General features: G+C 40.1%; 1 protein-coding gene across 1 annotated transcript in view; it reads left to right on the top strand.

The window, feature by feature from the left end:
- The first annotated feature begins 5,369 nt into the window (after nucleotides 1–5,369).
- LOC580854 (CSC1-like protein 2) overlaps nucleotides 5,370–15,911 on the top strand; it is a 79,028-nt gene continuing 68,486 nt past the window's right edge. Inside the window, exon 1 of the mRNA XM_030999074.1 lies at nucleotides 5,370–5,632. The gene's annotated coding sequence lies outside the window, so the exon portion shown is untranslated. The remainder of the gene's footprint in view (nucleotides 5,633–15,911) is intronic.

Here is a 15,911-nt window from a genome sequence, read left to right as displayed (position 1 = left end):
CGCATTCCAACGAGCCCCACCCCCAATCGCCCACAAATGGACCCTCTAGAAATATATGACGATTTGTTCGCAGGCCTAGGGAGATTGCGCAACCATGAGTATGATATCACACTGAGGAACGATGTTAACCCAGTTAAATGCCCTCCTCGTACTATTCCTCACAAAATAAGGGATAAGGTCAGAGCAGAAATAGAGCGAATGGAAGAGATAGGAGTTATAGAACGAGTAACTGAGCCCACTGATTGGGTAAGCCAAATGACGGTCGTTCATAAGCCAGATGGTCGTGTTCGTATATGCCTCGACCCCCGCGGTCTAAACACAGCCATCCGAAGGGAGCATTTCCCAATGCCGACATTCGAACAAGTTTCAGCTAGAATGGCTGGCGCGCGTGTATTTTCGAAATTCGATGCCACGAGCGGATACTGGCAGCTCCCACTAACCAAGGCGAGTTCTCATTACACGACTTTCAACAGTCCTTTCGGCCGCTATCGTTATAAGGTGATGCCGTTTGGCATATCTTCTGCCAGCGAAGTATGGCAGCGAGCGATGACCGATGAATTCGGACAGCTGGACGGAGTTGAAATTGTTGCCGATGACATTCTCGTCTGGGGCAAGGACACTGTGCAGCATGACGCTCGATTGTCTGCCCTGCTCGAAAAAGTGGGAAAATCCGGCCTAAAACTCAACAAGGCGAAATCGGTAATTCGCACCGATAAGATTGAGTATGTGGGACATATTATTATCTCACCGGAAGGCGTAATGCCCAGTGCGGATAGAATCCGATCGGTCGTGGATCTCCCGTATCCGACTAACAAGAAAGAGGTAGAAACATTTCTCGGCATGATTACGTACCTCGGAAAGTTCATCCCCAAACTTTCGGAAATTACGAAACCTCTAAGACAACTCACTCAGAAAAACGTTGCATGGCATTGGGAGGCCGAACATGCGCACGCAGTAGATGCACTTAAGAACAAGATAACGTCTGCCCCCACTCTCAAATTGTATGACGAAAAGAAACCCGTTTCCATGGCAACAGATGCCTCGAATCAAGGGCTAGGTGCCGTATTAATGCAAGACGACTCTAGCCCCATAGCCTACGCGTCAAGGCGTGTGAACGATGCCGAACACAACTATGCCCCAATCGAAAAAGAGATGAGTGCGATTCTCTTTGCATGCAAGAAATTTCATGACTACATCTTTGGACAAAGGGTAACGATATTCACTGATCACAAGCCCCTAATTGGCATCTTCAATAAACCGCTACATAAGCTTAGTCCAAGATTACAGCGAATGAGACTTCACCTCATGATGTATGACATAGACTTAAGATGGAAGCCAGGTAAAGAAATGTTCGTGCCCGATGCACTGAGCAGGCTACTGCCAACAGACAGGCCAGCGCGCCAGTGCGAACCGACCACCGATATCGGAATAGAAACTGTCGATTGCGTAATGCACATGTCTGACCGCAGACTAGAGCAATTCCGTGAGAAGACAAAACGCGACCCAGTCCTCAAGCAGATCAGCGCGTTCATACTCGAGGGCTGGCCAGAAAGTAAACGCGACATTCCGCACAATGTGTTACCATACCACTCATTCCGGGACGAGTTGACAGAAATAGATGGCCTCATATTGAAAGGAAGCCGACTAGTAGTACCGGCCGACTTACAAAAGGACATGCTCGATGTCCTACATCAGTCCCATTTGGGAATTGTGAAGCTAAAATCGCGAGCGCGACAGGTCTTGTTTTGGCCCGGAATGAGCGCACAAATTGAAGACAAGGTAGCCAGATGCGTTATATGTCAAACTACACGGAAAGCTCAACAATCTGAACCCCTCATGTCACACCCCATACCTGACCGACCATGGTCAAAACTTGGAATTGACATTTTCCACTTGGATGGAGCCAACTACCTTCTTGTAGTCGACTACTACTCCAAATTTCCAGAAGTTCAGATTCTCACCGAAATGACAGCCCACAAGGTCATTACAAGCCTGAAAGAAATATTCTCGCGAAATGGCACACCAGACATGATTGTGTCAGACAACGCCCGTCAATTCGATTGTAGCGAGTTTCGAGAGTTTGTGCAAAAGTGGGAAATAACCCATCACACATCGAGCCCCCATTATGCACAAAGCAATGGCCAGGCTGAGCGGTGCATTCAGACGGTGAAGACACTCATGAAGCGAGCTAACATGAGTAAGAATGATCCGATGTACGCTTTGCTCGAATACAGAAACACACCCATAGATGGTCTGCGTGGATTTGCCCCATCACAAATCCTGAACGGGAGATTACTGAGAAGTCGCATCCCAGTATCAACCTCCCTTCTCCGCCCTCAGGCCATACCCCCACTACAAGATGACCTGGCGGAAAGGCAGCGAAAACAGCTGACCAACTACAACGCACGTGCTCAAATCAAACCCCTCCCATCTCTGAGCACCAACCAGAACGTCGTGTTTCGCGCCAAACCCGGCACATGGCGACAAGGATGTGTGGCTGGCACAGCACATACCCCACGGAGCTACGTCATTCAAACAGAGCAAGGCGAATACAGGCGAAACCGAAAACACATTCGCCCAATGCCTCCAATCCCTTCCCCCGCTAGCGCCCCAGACAGCCCCCCAGACAGCGCGACCTTGCCACCTCATCAACAAACACAGAGTTATGAAAGCATCTCACCCTCACAACCCACCACCACCCGAAGTGGAAGAGTATCCAAACCACCAGAGCGGCTGGATATGTAAGACCACACTGAATAATTCCTGAGTGTGCCCACATCCTAACACTGGTAAACATAATGACAGGCATAATGAAGGCTTGTTAGAACGTTTGGTAATTTCATGTTAAATACAAGTGATAACCGTATGACAACTATATAGGATGGGCCAAATAGGAACATAAATAACCTAAATAAACTACAAAAGAGGCAAATCTTTAGCATTAAGAGATACTCGCAATAACGCGAGTAAAGTTGATAAAAGTTTTTTTTATTGTTTTTATTAAAAAATAAAAAATAAAAAATAAAAAAAGTGGAAAGAAAACCACATCTATTACCTTATTTCACGTTGAAAAAAAAAGATGTTGTGTAGACTAGCGAAACGGTAGGATAGCTAAATACATTATGTATTATGTAGTATGAAAATGAGCAAAGGGGTTGAGGAATTAGGCTGAGAATAAAAGAGAGAGTATAGTAGAGAAGGAAAATGCTTTTATTACAGCAACACCTTAAATATTAATTCGTTTATTCAGAAACACAATTATGGTAATACAATCTAATATCACTTAACAGACATTGATGTATACTTAAACGCGATTTTCAATAACTGATCCCTGCTATCTTTAAAGGGGAAGATGTGATGTATCTTGATCAACGTAAATCCATATCAATGTATGTAATAGCGCCACCTACTGGTATATGTTAATGCCAGACAAAGTTATGTAATGAGCCTACAGGGCCACTGTGAAACCCCTCTAATAAAGATCACTCCTAGTCTGGAACTTATCCGTGTCGGACGTGTATCATTTGTCTTGCCTCCAGTATATCACAGTCTGAATGTACATCAACATTCATCAAAACTTAACAAAAAATTGAGGTCGCAGTGCGAAATATTACATCTTACACAAATTAAGAGCAAGAGAAAAATCTGATGGGGTTTTAAGCACGATCTAATCATGAAAGTGTGAAAAGGCTTTTAATAAGAAACATAATTATGCCAACTAAAAATTTGAGCGACAATATGGGGGAAATTAAATTATTGATTTTTGTCGCTTTAAATTAGGGGCAAATTTTATGGTGAAGGGTCACGGGGCACTTTTAAAAAGGGAAAATGACGCTTATTAGAAGAGAAAAGGAGCATGTGTCTAAGACTAAGTAAAAGGGGTAGTTATCAAAAACGAAATGGAACACTTCTTCACCTGAAAAGGAGATGGAAAGAGCCACTTATGAGACTGGAAAAGGGGATGTCGAAGGAAAAGGCCAAAAGGGGCACCCATCATTTTTATAAGGGCATTTATCAGAGGTGAAAAGGGTCATTATGAGAAGGGGAAGGGGCTCCTTTTAAGAAGAGTAAGGGACAGAAGGGAAAAGTGGCAAATATTAGAAGGGGAGGGACACTTACAAAAGCCTGTCAAAGTAAAAGAGGCACCTCTCAGATCAGAATAAAGGCAATTATCAGAGGTAAAAGGGTCATTTATCAGAGATGGTAAGGGACACTATATAATAATGTGGAACGGACACCTATTTAAAAGGAAAAAGTGCACTCATTTGAAGTAAAGCTTTTTCATATGTAACTACTTTGGGTACATAGTGCCACCTCTGATAATTGCCCCCCCCCCTCCGGGAGGATTCAAAACAAGAACTTGGCACAATACATGTCATTTTAAAATGATCGTGTTAACAAAATAAGAGCACAGTGCATAAAAGGTATAGTTTAGGCCATTTTGGATGGAAAGAGGATCTTGCGAAGATCGTAAAAGAAGATCGAGAAGATGAGACTAAATTATAATCATAGCAAGGGGGTGCATCAAAATGAAGAGAGAGAGAGAGAGAGAGAGAGAGAGAGAGAGATATATAGACAGACAAACATAATATACAGTCAAATTTAGGAGAGGGGTTCCAGTGTCACCCACCCCTTCCCACAGCTAAACGTTTGTTTTTGTTTTATTTTCTTAGTAATTTTTATCCATGTTTTTGTTTTGTTTTTGTTAACCGTGGATAATTATGATCATATATACCTCGTGTACTTCTCAATTCTTTGTTTCTTAACATTTTTTTTTTATTTCGAAGGAACTTAATGTAATAGCTGTTGTATAACTGTCAGCCAGCAATAATCATTGGAGAAGGAGCCCGAGAAGGAGGCGCTGGAGTTTGCAGATCATGGACAGTTATAATAATAGATATATACCGTCAAATGAGCAGGGCCGTAGCCAGAGTTTGATGTTGGGGGGGGGGGGGGGGGGGGGGCACATACATGTAATTGATCGACGTCCTGGAGAGGGGTCTAAAAAGTTCAACACGTGCCCCGCCCCCCCCCCCCCCCAGTGGCTACGGAACGGGCCTTCAAATGAGTGATGATGTGGAACAGGGGTGGTGTTGGTTTTTTCACACACCCCTCTCTGATCCCCTATTTATTTCTCTTTCTCTATCCCCCCTCCATTATTTTGATAGGGACGTATGTGCATGCCCCCGCGAAGTCCCCCCCCCCCTTCCCACCCCTGTCCCCATTTATGCCACCGCTCCGCAGCTCAAGATTCGACTGGTAAACCAGGGATTCCTATTTACGTAATGCGAGTTATTCGTCACGCTTCGCTGGTTACTCATCTTTCGAGTAAAATGTTCGATACTTTCAATTTGCCAGTGAGAGATCGAGAGCCAGCGAGTGAGAGTACCCGTGTATGCATGGTACACTGTATACAGTTTGGTAATCATCTACGAGACTACGTAGATTCAGCGTCCATCGTCAAGCCTTTTCGCCCCCGCATGAAGGGCGTTAGACTCTGACAGCGACATGATCTGAACTCGACTCGACTGGCGCTGTTTTGTTGTTGAGCTGCTAGAGCTGCTGGCAGTCTGGAGAGTTGAAGAACCCTGAATCCAGAGCAATTTTTTGGAGGCTTGCAGAATAGTTTAAGGTATGGCGACGCAGAGATACAACATTTGCACTGTTGAGATAAATAATTTCAATTCAGTAATCAGTGGTCATTGAATTGATGTCCATGTAAATATTTGTGTGTGTGCATGTGTACGTGTGTGTGGTAAACTGTTCTGAGTCTCAGACTGAGAGTATTCCCAAGTTGGATGCATGTATGATGATGATGCTGTACAGACTACAGAATAGTCTGTGACAGTACTAGATCTAGTAGAAGTTTGACTCAGACTGAGACTATTTAGCTTTGTGGCCTCTGATTTTTGTTATTATGACCAATGATATTAAACAACCCCTACCTCAACCCTACGCATTCAAGTAGGTCTAGTTAATTAGTATGAATGTTGACAATTAATGTACGTAATACGTGTAGAATTACGTTCTTCCGAAGTTAGGCGACGGCCAGTGGTACAGACCGTAGTCTACAGCCTCATCCATTTATGATCAGAAGTTAACAACGTATGGCTGAATCCAGAAAAGTGCACACATATATATGGAAGTATACTTCAATCATGCGCCATCCACCAGCCACTCCCCAGTTAACCATCAATGATCAACATCTTAACTTAAGCAAGTCATGTATGTCAAATCATAATTTAGGCATACAGATGTCCAGAATGATCTCAAGAAAGGGAAACTCATAAAGATCTCTCTGTAATATATTGGAATGCTCTAATGAAAAACTCTGCATTTTACAAGTATTAAAGAGTGGTCACAGCCTCCCCTGTAGACTAACTCGTCATCTACCTTGGATAAGATTATCCGGTGCTGGAGCATACGGTTCAGTCTGGAACAGCAGGTAGACACGTAACCGATGCAATCAGATAGGTTAGAACAAGTGCAAAAAACAAACTCTTCACAGCATTATGTAGGGACCAGAATACTCTCATTCTTAGAATGTGTTGGAAATATGTGGACTTTTATTAAGTTAACCCATGAAGAAAGATGAAAAAACCGTGTTATTAACAGGGCTCGAATTACCCACCGGCAATCGGCAATTTGCCGCCAATTTGCCGCCATGCCCCTCTCACTGGCCGGAATGCCCTTTTCAAAATCAAACCGCTTACGGCCACAATATTTAAATCCACAAAAGTTTTGCCGACATTATAGTCATCATAAGTCAACCCCGACTTGTAATGATCAAAAAGACTTCGTTGCCCCAACTGAGATCTAAAAACATTATTAATCGGCAAGGTTTTGGTGCCCCTACGGAGCTCTAAAACAATAATTATCGACAAGGTTTTGTTGCCCCTACGGAGCTCTAAAAATGATAATAATCGGCAAGGTTTTGTTGCCCCTACGGAGCTCTAAAAACATTGATGATCGGCAAGGTCTTGTTGCCCCTACGAAGCTCTAAAAACATTAATGATCGGCAACGTCTTGTTGCCTCTACGGAGCTCTAAAACAATAATAATCGGCAAGGTCTTGTTGCCTCTACGGAGCTCTAAAACCGGTAATAATCGGCAAGGTTTTGTTGCCCCTACGGAGCTCTAAAAATGATAATAATCGGCAGGATTTTGTTGCCCCTACGGAGCTCTAAAAACGATGATAATCGGCAAGGTTTTGTTGCCCCTACGGAGCTCTAAAAACATTAATGATCGGCAAGGTCTTGTTGCCTCTACGGAGCTCTAAAAACAATAATAATCGGCAAGGTTTTGTTGCCCCTACGGAGCTCTAAAAACAATAATTATCGACAAGGTTTTGTTGCCCCTACCTACGGAGCTCTAAAATAATAATTATCGGCAAGGTTTTGTTGCCCTACGGAGCTCTAAAAACGATAATAATGGGCAAGGTTTTGTTGCCCCTACGGAGCTCTAAAAAAAAAACAATAGTCGACGAGGTTTTGTTGCCCCTACGGAGCTCTAAAAATGATAATAATCGGCAAGGTTTTGTTGCCCCTACGGAGCTCTAAAATGATAATAATCGGCAAAGTCTTGTTGCCCCTACGAAGCTCTAAAAACATTAATGATCGGCAAGCTCTTGTTGCCTCTACGGAGCTCTAAAACAATAATAATCGGCAAGGTCTTGTTGCCTCTACGGAGCTCTAAAAACGGTAATAATCGGCAAGGTTTTGTTGCCCTACGGAGCTCTAAAAACGATAATAATGGGCAAGGTTTTGTTGCCCCTACGGAGCTCTAAAAAAAAACAATTGTCGACAATGTTTTGTTGCCCCTACGGAGCTCTAAAAATGATAATAATCGGCAAGGTTTTGTTGCCCCTACGGAGCTCTAAAAACGATAATAATTGGCAAGGTTTTGTTTCCCGTACGGAGCTCTAAAACAATAATTATCGGCAAGACTTTATTGCCCCTACGGAGATCTTAAAACAATAATTATCGGCTTGACTTTATTGCCCCTACGGAGATCTTAAAACAATAATTATCGGCTTGACTTTGTTGCCCCTACGGAGATCTTAAAACTATAATTATCGGCGAGACTTCATTGCCACCATGGAACCCCTAGATTAATAACTATTGGCGGGACTTCATTGCCGATACGGAAATATGAAAGCATATCTTCATCGAAATGACTGAAACGTTTGGCACAAAAACCGTAATGACTCGGGCTTAGTTTTTCAATCCATCTCCATCCTTTTCACTTGGACCAATCAATATCGGGAAGTTTTGTTTACCTATCGTTGGTTCAACATCTTTACTTCGCGTTGTGACCTTTTTTGGTGCGTTTTCAGAGTTTTTAATCAGTGAAAAGCTTGAATTTTCAGGTCGGGAATTAAATCAGAAAACAATTAAGAGTTGAGATAATGGTACATCGAATCGTCTTCTTTCACATACGTTTTAATTAAAACGTCATAGCTTACGCGCTTTACGCGGGAGGGTGGGAATCGATTTAAAAAAAGGATTTATCGTCGAGAACGGTACACCGAATCGTCTTCTGTATCTAATAATTTATTTAAAAAATACAAGCTTCCGCGCTTCCCCTGGAATTCAGAAAAGGATAAACGGAAAGGATAGAGTCGAAAACGGTATCGAATCGTCTTCTTTCTCTAAGAATTTATTAAAAACATCTAAGCTTCCACGCTTCCCGTGGAATTCTCAAAAGGATAAACCGATAAAACGAGTCGAGAACGGTACAACGAATCGTCTTCTTTATCTAATAATTCAATGAAACGTCATAGGGGGAAACTCCCCACCCCCTCCAACCACCCCACGGGCGGATCCAGCCGGCGGCAGGGGAGGGGACCAAAGAGGGGGACCAGTGGGAGAATATTTAGTGGCGAAACAGCCTGCCTGTTAATAAGGGGGGGGGGGGGGGGAGGGGGGTAGTGAGCACTATTTTTTTTTTGCTCCCGAAAATTTAAAAATCGCACCCGGCCGATATTTCGCTCAGTTGGGGGGGGGGGGAGGGGGGGGGGGGGGGGGGGGGAGTGAGCATTTTTTTTTTGGGGGGGGGGGGGTGTGAGGTGATTTTACGCACAATTTCCACTTTGGCCTTAGTGCCCCTTATGATATAGATTTGTGCCCCTTTCAGTGGATTTGTGCCCTCTCAAAAAAGTGGCCTTGACCCAAATTTGACGTAATTCGAGGCCTGTATTAATTCATGAAAAAATCTGTTCAGAAACAAGTCAGTTCAAGGAGTTTATCCCAAACTCAATGTATTCACCTGTATTCACCTGTCTTCTCGGGCTCCTTAGATAGTACAGGGAGATGTCAATTATACATCTCCCTGGTTAATAAGATAATATCTTGTAATGCCCACCCATAGTTTATCAATACATCGCTGCAAAGATTTCATTCCTTGATAATGATATAAAGTCCATGGCTGGAAGACACTGTGGGAAGACTCAACAAGATTAACACCTGCTGTGCCTATAACTAATCTTGTCGAGCTGTGTCGAAAGATCCAGAGGCATCAGAGGCATCCACCTCTGATTTGAAGCTGTTAATGGTTGGTGCATTCACTGCCGACATCAGTAGTTGATTCCAGGTGTCAACTACACAGCGGGTGAACCTAAACTTGCGGATGTTGAGATGTGCATGCTTCTTGTGGATCCTCATGTTATGAGCTCTTAAATTGGTTTCCAGCTCCTTCATTGTGAACAGGTTGTGTTTCTTCATATCATTCAATCCATGCATGATCTTGTAGACCTGAATCATATCACCATGGAGGGGTCTGTATGAGAAGGTAGGTAGGTTGAGCCATTGAACACAGATTTCATATAGTTAATCTTTCAGTGATGGAATCATCTGTACCACACTACTCTACTCAGATAAACTCGTTCATTAGATGTTTGATTTGTAGTGGTTTGTTGTATTATTCATAAATACATTATTAATGATTCACTTGGCTTGCCATTGGGCAAATTACTTCATTTTCAAATGTACATTGAAAATGAATACTTTAATCACTGATGCACCAGGAATAAAAGAGATTACTGGCATGAACATCTGCACAGCTCATCGCTATGCCTAGGATAGAAGTGGTTGGAATTTCATCAAGAGGGTCACAAAGGGTCAGTCATGACTACATGTACATGTAGGACCGACGATGACACCAGGCTAGGCTTAGATTTGGGAAAGGTTAACTTAATTACCATATGAAATGAATGTAACTTAAATGAACGTACATCATGGATGTGATTGAGCATTCAGTTGTGTTCGTTTTGTAATTATTGTTAAGATAACATTAACAACCAGCGCAGAGGTGGATTCAAGATTGTGAGGTGTATGGGGAGGGAGGGGGGGGGGGGGTGTTAAAAGGAATCAAGCTGACAGTTGTAGAAACCTCAAATTCATAAGGGATTGGGTGGGTATATGATTCTTTGACTTCTTGGATATATTCCTGTGACCCTATTGATGATGACGTCCCATCCACTTCTATCTCTTTTGTTCCTCGTGTTGAGTTAATTTGTGGAAATTTCACAGTATTAATTTATGCACAACTAAATATCCTTAATAGTGAATTTACGATGCGTAGTGTTGTCTTTCACTCCCACATCCTTCCTGCCATTGACTCTGTTATCAGTGACAATCAGGTTTTCATTGTTGTTGCGAGATTTGAAGATTTCATACTCATAGGATTATAAATTGCATACCTATACTTTTTTAATGTACTAGGTAAACAGATTGTGAAGTACATGTAATGTGCATTAAAACTAAAAGGTCTCTCACACCTCCATTTAGACCTTGTATTTCAGTACACATTTGAAGGTACCTTGAGTTGACATCAATTTGTTTATTCTTAAAGGTTTTACCATCAAGGATAGTAGGATACACATTGAAAAATATAATTTGTTTGTTTTTTGTTTTTGTTGTTGTTGGACTGAATGGAGACAAACGTGATGGGCAATTTCATTAAAATTACTGCCCCACACTTCAGGGCACTTCAGTCTCTATCCAGTTATTTTGATAGACCTATGTGTATGTGTATGATGTTGACATGCACATCTATAGCAAAAGGAAAAGTTCAGGGATGCCAGTTTTCAGGCCCTGGCGAGTTATTTTCAGACCATAGTTTAGGCTTTTTTGTGTACAAACTAGCTCATGTTAGGTGATTTTTAGGCCCTCTGATCAATTCTAACGGGCATCCATGAAAGATGAATTTGATAACAAAAATCCCTGGGGGTTAGTAAGTGTAGTAGGATCGGTTAATTCCAATAAGGCAAAGAGAGCCTCCAAAAGGCAGGAATGGTAGTCTCAACTTTTAAAGAAAGCTTTCAGAAATAATAAACATTTCAATTCATATTCCCAAATATCATCATCGGTCACTAACATCATCATCATCACTTTTAATATTGGAAATGATTGTTCGGTTCCAGAGTGGACTGTATTGAAAGATTGTCCTGCCTAGATACCATTTGTATGCTCAGCAGTTTTAAAGAAAAGCTTTCAGAAATAATAAACATTTTCATAATTTACTTTACCAAATATCATCATCGTCAGTCACCACCATCATCAGTCACCACCATCATCATCATCATCATCACTGTCAGATAAAAGATAATGGATCATTTCCTGACTGGACTTTGTATTGAAGGATTGTCCTGCCAAGATGAATATACAATATATTATGACAACTATGAATGCCACTTAATGGAGTAACATATGATATAGTCTACTTGAAGGTTACATGTAGTTGTCCAAAAAATAAATGCTGGTCTTTTCAGAGTGCAATTTATTTACTATATCTGTGACTGTGGAGTAATTTTCTGACTTGTCTGACAAACAGTACAAAATGGTATGGATAAGAGTACTTTGGGCTCTGATCGATCTACCAGTACCTCATGTAAATGTGCAATGTATACAGTGGTATACATACATTACCCGTACATGTGAGAGAGATGATTGCGTTGTTAGACCCAGTGTGTGAAGTGGTCCATACTCGCTGTGCACATACATTAGTCAGTGTTAACAAGTGTGTGTGGAGTAGACTCCGAAAGCAGTATGGGAATGCATAATGTAATTTGCATTTACATAACAATCCATGGTCCTCTGTGCAGTGAAGTTGATATGAATTGTCTTAATTACAAGAGAGTTGTTTGTAATCAATATTCATGTTATGCAAACACCTACATTTACAGATTTTGTGCGATCTAATGCAGATGTTAAAACAGTTCACATTTTATACACCCTCACCCTAATATCGTTGTCTACGATTTAGTCATAGATGCATCTTAATCCTCAAAAAGACAATTTAAAAAATAATGCAAGTATTATACCTCATATTTTGTTTAATAGAGACTTGTGCCATGTTCATAGTAACCATTAAATGTTTATTTGAATAAATAATGTGACATGTATGACTTTATTTATATCGTGTGTGCTTTTAATTCCACACCACAACTGTCACTGTGTGAATGATAAATCTTCCAAACTGATATATTTAATGTTTTTCTATGTACAAGATTCAGTCTGTTTGTAGTCTCTATTGATTTACATCTACTACTGATGTTGAAGTATTGAAACAAATTTTACAAAAATTCCCTTCTCTTGCATCCAGTTAAAAAGCTTAATTCTTTAACATTAATTGATAGTATATTTATTTAAAGGTACCTGAATATCAAAAGTATCTAGCTAGAACAGACAGGACTATTTGAATTTTAGCCAGAAATGACGAAATTCTGTTATATTTGGCGTAATGTCATTGTACACAAATTATTATTAGACAATGAGATGGAAGAAAAAAAGAATCCCAAGGTATTTTAGTGCACCTCTGGTTGATAAGCTATCTTCTTTGATGGTCAGATACTTGTATTATTTATGTAGAGTAGACTGCTGATATTCCTTCCTGCATTTTGCAAATTACTTATTTCTAGGATATCAAATAATCACAGAAATATTCATCCACACTGGCACTCACAGGTGGGATTCTGCAGTGTACATCTCTGCATGGATAATATTATTATGCTAAATATTGCTGACCTTTAATACTCAAGTGAATATTTTTCCTGGAATCAGGATGAAAATATAAATCCAGAAATATGCTTGAACAATGAGCAAGACTTGCAAGTGTCTTCTTATTCTAACTGTTGTGTTGCTTCCAAACTACCACCTTAATGTATAAATATAATATTGTCAAACTTGTGACAACCTATTCTGACTTGCACTAGGATTCTTCAAGAACCTCGTCTGCTGTGAATTTGAATCATGGAAGTTGGTCACAGTGTGAACATGGTTATCCAGGGACATCTTCCTTTGTGAATTCTATCCGTAAATGCCCAACTCTACTAGGAACTCGATCTTCCAGAACTTAGATTTCTGGACGATAGACATTGGAAGCTAGGGTGAACAAGGCAATGATTTATTATCTTACTCTCATCATGGCAGTTGGACAAACATGACCTTTAGGAGACCGTTACTCCTGGCATTCATTTTCTCTTATCTTTCCCTTCAAAAGGCTTCAATGTTGGGCAAATTCCCATCATAATCAATTGGCAAGTGTAATTGGGCAGGCTACAGTACCTACATGTGGATAACCTATCATTGCGCCACATTCATCATGCACACAAATGTTGCATTGAAGGTTTGAAGCTGATATTCCCATATGCACGTTTTGGTATTGCCTTGCTTCAAATCCATAATTTGCCCATATTGCAATTGTAGGCATTAGGATTGGGTATCAGGGGTTGATTTTACAACCATTGCCTTGAAATTGAAAAATAAATAAATACAAAACAGACATACACCCTGTACATGTACAGTATATGCATTGAAAACTAGCCTATTTTTTATGTTGGTTTCAATACCGTTTTTCAATTTAGTCTTTTACAATGATTAATGCAAAGTGGACTTCAGGAAAACAAAAACAAATTATTATCTTTTTACAAGAGCTGTTCAGTATACATATTCTTATAAATTGATTGAAATAAGTTTAGATTAAAAAATGACAGTTCAAGTGCATATTTACTGTAATATATGATGGGGAAACTTGAGTTTTTGGTATACTTCCAACACATGTACACTGTTTAGACTCCTTTATTGTCTTTCTCTCTCTCCATTTGAAAACATTAATTCATTAGAAAAGGCTAAAGGCTTCAAAATTTACTAATCATCTGTCGTTGAATTCTTTGGCCGTACTAGGGGTTACGCCTGCAGGGTGGTTTTTGTCACGACATTACATACTAACATACGTGTGTACTAAGTATGGATTGTTCATACAAGTATATGTGCAGCAGTATGCACTATGCATGCAATATACCATGCACATTGTAGAGCCCAGATGTAATGTACATCATGTAGTTTTACATCAGGAGTGTCATAACACAAGATCGTTATAGCATGTGTGTAATCAGGCAGTTAATATGTCAATACCGCTATTCTCTATTCATATTACCGGTAAGCATTTGTGCAAAAAGAAATATGCGACAGTATCTCTCCAGTGTCTATTGATCCCTAATCAATGCAAAAGTAGCATCACATAAGGACTCATTTAATGTTCCAGGATGAAACCGCAAGTACAAGTGCTCAATAATTAGATTAGTTGCATGTTGATACAGTGGGCTACTCACGCTAGGAATGAATTAAAACGTGGAGAGGAAAATTCAGAGGAAGAGAGTAGGAATGAGGGGATACATGTAAAAGAGAGAATGAAAGAAGAGAGAATGAAAGAAGAGAATTCAGAGGGTTTCCATGTACATGTATGTGATGAAGAACTGATAAGGAGATCAGGATGATTGTAACTAGAGATCTTGTGAGTAGTGCAACACTTTAGATAGCCTTGTAAGGTTACAGCTGTTTAAATGATTTGTTATCAATTCATCTAAAAGGCTGATGCAGATCTAGGCTCATATAATGTATGATTGGGGGAAGGGGGTCCAATTTCAGTTTTTAGACTCTGTATTCATAAGCCTAAATATGTATATTTTTTAAACTACAGTGTACAAGGGTCAGGACTGAATCAATTGCTCAGTTAAATTTGAGGGAAATTAGTGATAAATATGATCTCAGCTTCATGTATAATACAAAATCATGGAGTCTTTTGCACAGCAAAAATACATACCGGTACATGTAGTAACAAACAAAATTAAAGGTGGAATATTTTTACTAAATTCTCAATAAATCAAAGTGACAAAATATGACATTTTCATTTTTTAAATTTTTTTTAAAGGAAATTAGATAAAAAGAAAATGTTTCCGCCTTTAAAGGTACTATGTCCCATTTGCAGGCCAAAAAAATGAAAAAGTTAAATTCCAACTGCATTTGAAAGATAATACTAATTTAGAACTTCCCTAAAAATGGTGGGGCTTGAAAATGTCTTCAAGTGGGAAAATAACAACTATTAGTTGTTAGAGCCCAAAAGTAATAGTCTTGATTTTCAGACAATTGTACCGAATGGTCATACGTTTTATGCTGCACAAAGATTCAATCAGTTTAATCTTGGCCATCACAAGAAGTGGGTTATTGATGTAGACAAATGCTCATGTACCCTTTACAACTCTTTTCATACATGTATGTTATTACCAAAGAAGAAAAAAGCCATTCAGTCACTCAATAGTGTCTGACAGTGAAGTCTAGCAAGTAAACGGGTTTCCTTGCATAATTTGAATATTAGGACACTGCTAACGTTTAAATTTCACAGATAGGACATACATGACATATTCATAATTCCTGCAGAATTAGTTCTACAGAATTTGAGGTTGGCTGCAAAAGGGACATAGTACCTTTAATGGTAATTTTTATCCGGTCAAAATGCATAAGTGTTCACACGTGTTTTCATCAAATTTGTCTTACTTTTAAACATTAGTGCCTCTCTGCGAATTGAATGTAAAATGTAATTGATTAACTTACACAACATACACATTGCCTAAAA

The sequence above is a fragment of the Strongylocentrotus purpuratus genome, unplaced genomic scaffold (assembly GCF_000002235.5).
Source record: "Strongylocentrotus purpuratus isolate Spur 01 unplaced genomic scaffold, Spur_5.0 spur5_scaffold_5, whole genome shotgun sequence".
In the NCBI taxonomy this organism is placed as follows: Eukaryota; Metazoa; Echinodermata; class Echinoidea; order Camarodonta; family Strongylocentrotidae; genus Strongylocentrotus; species Strongylocentrotus purpuratus.
Note: the sequence above shows the minus strand (reverse complement) of the source record. Positions and strands in the feature narration are given on the sequence as shown.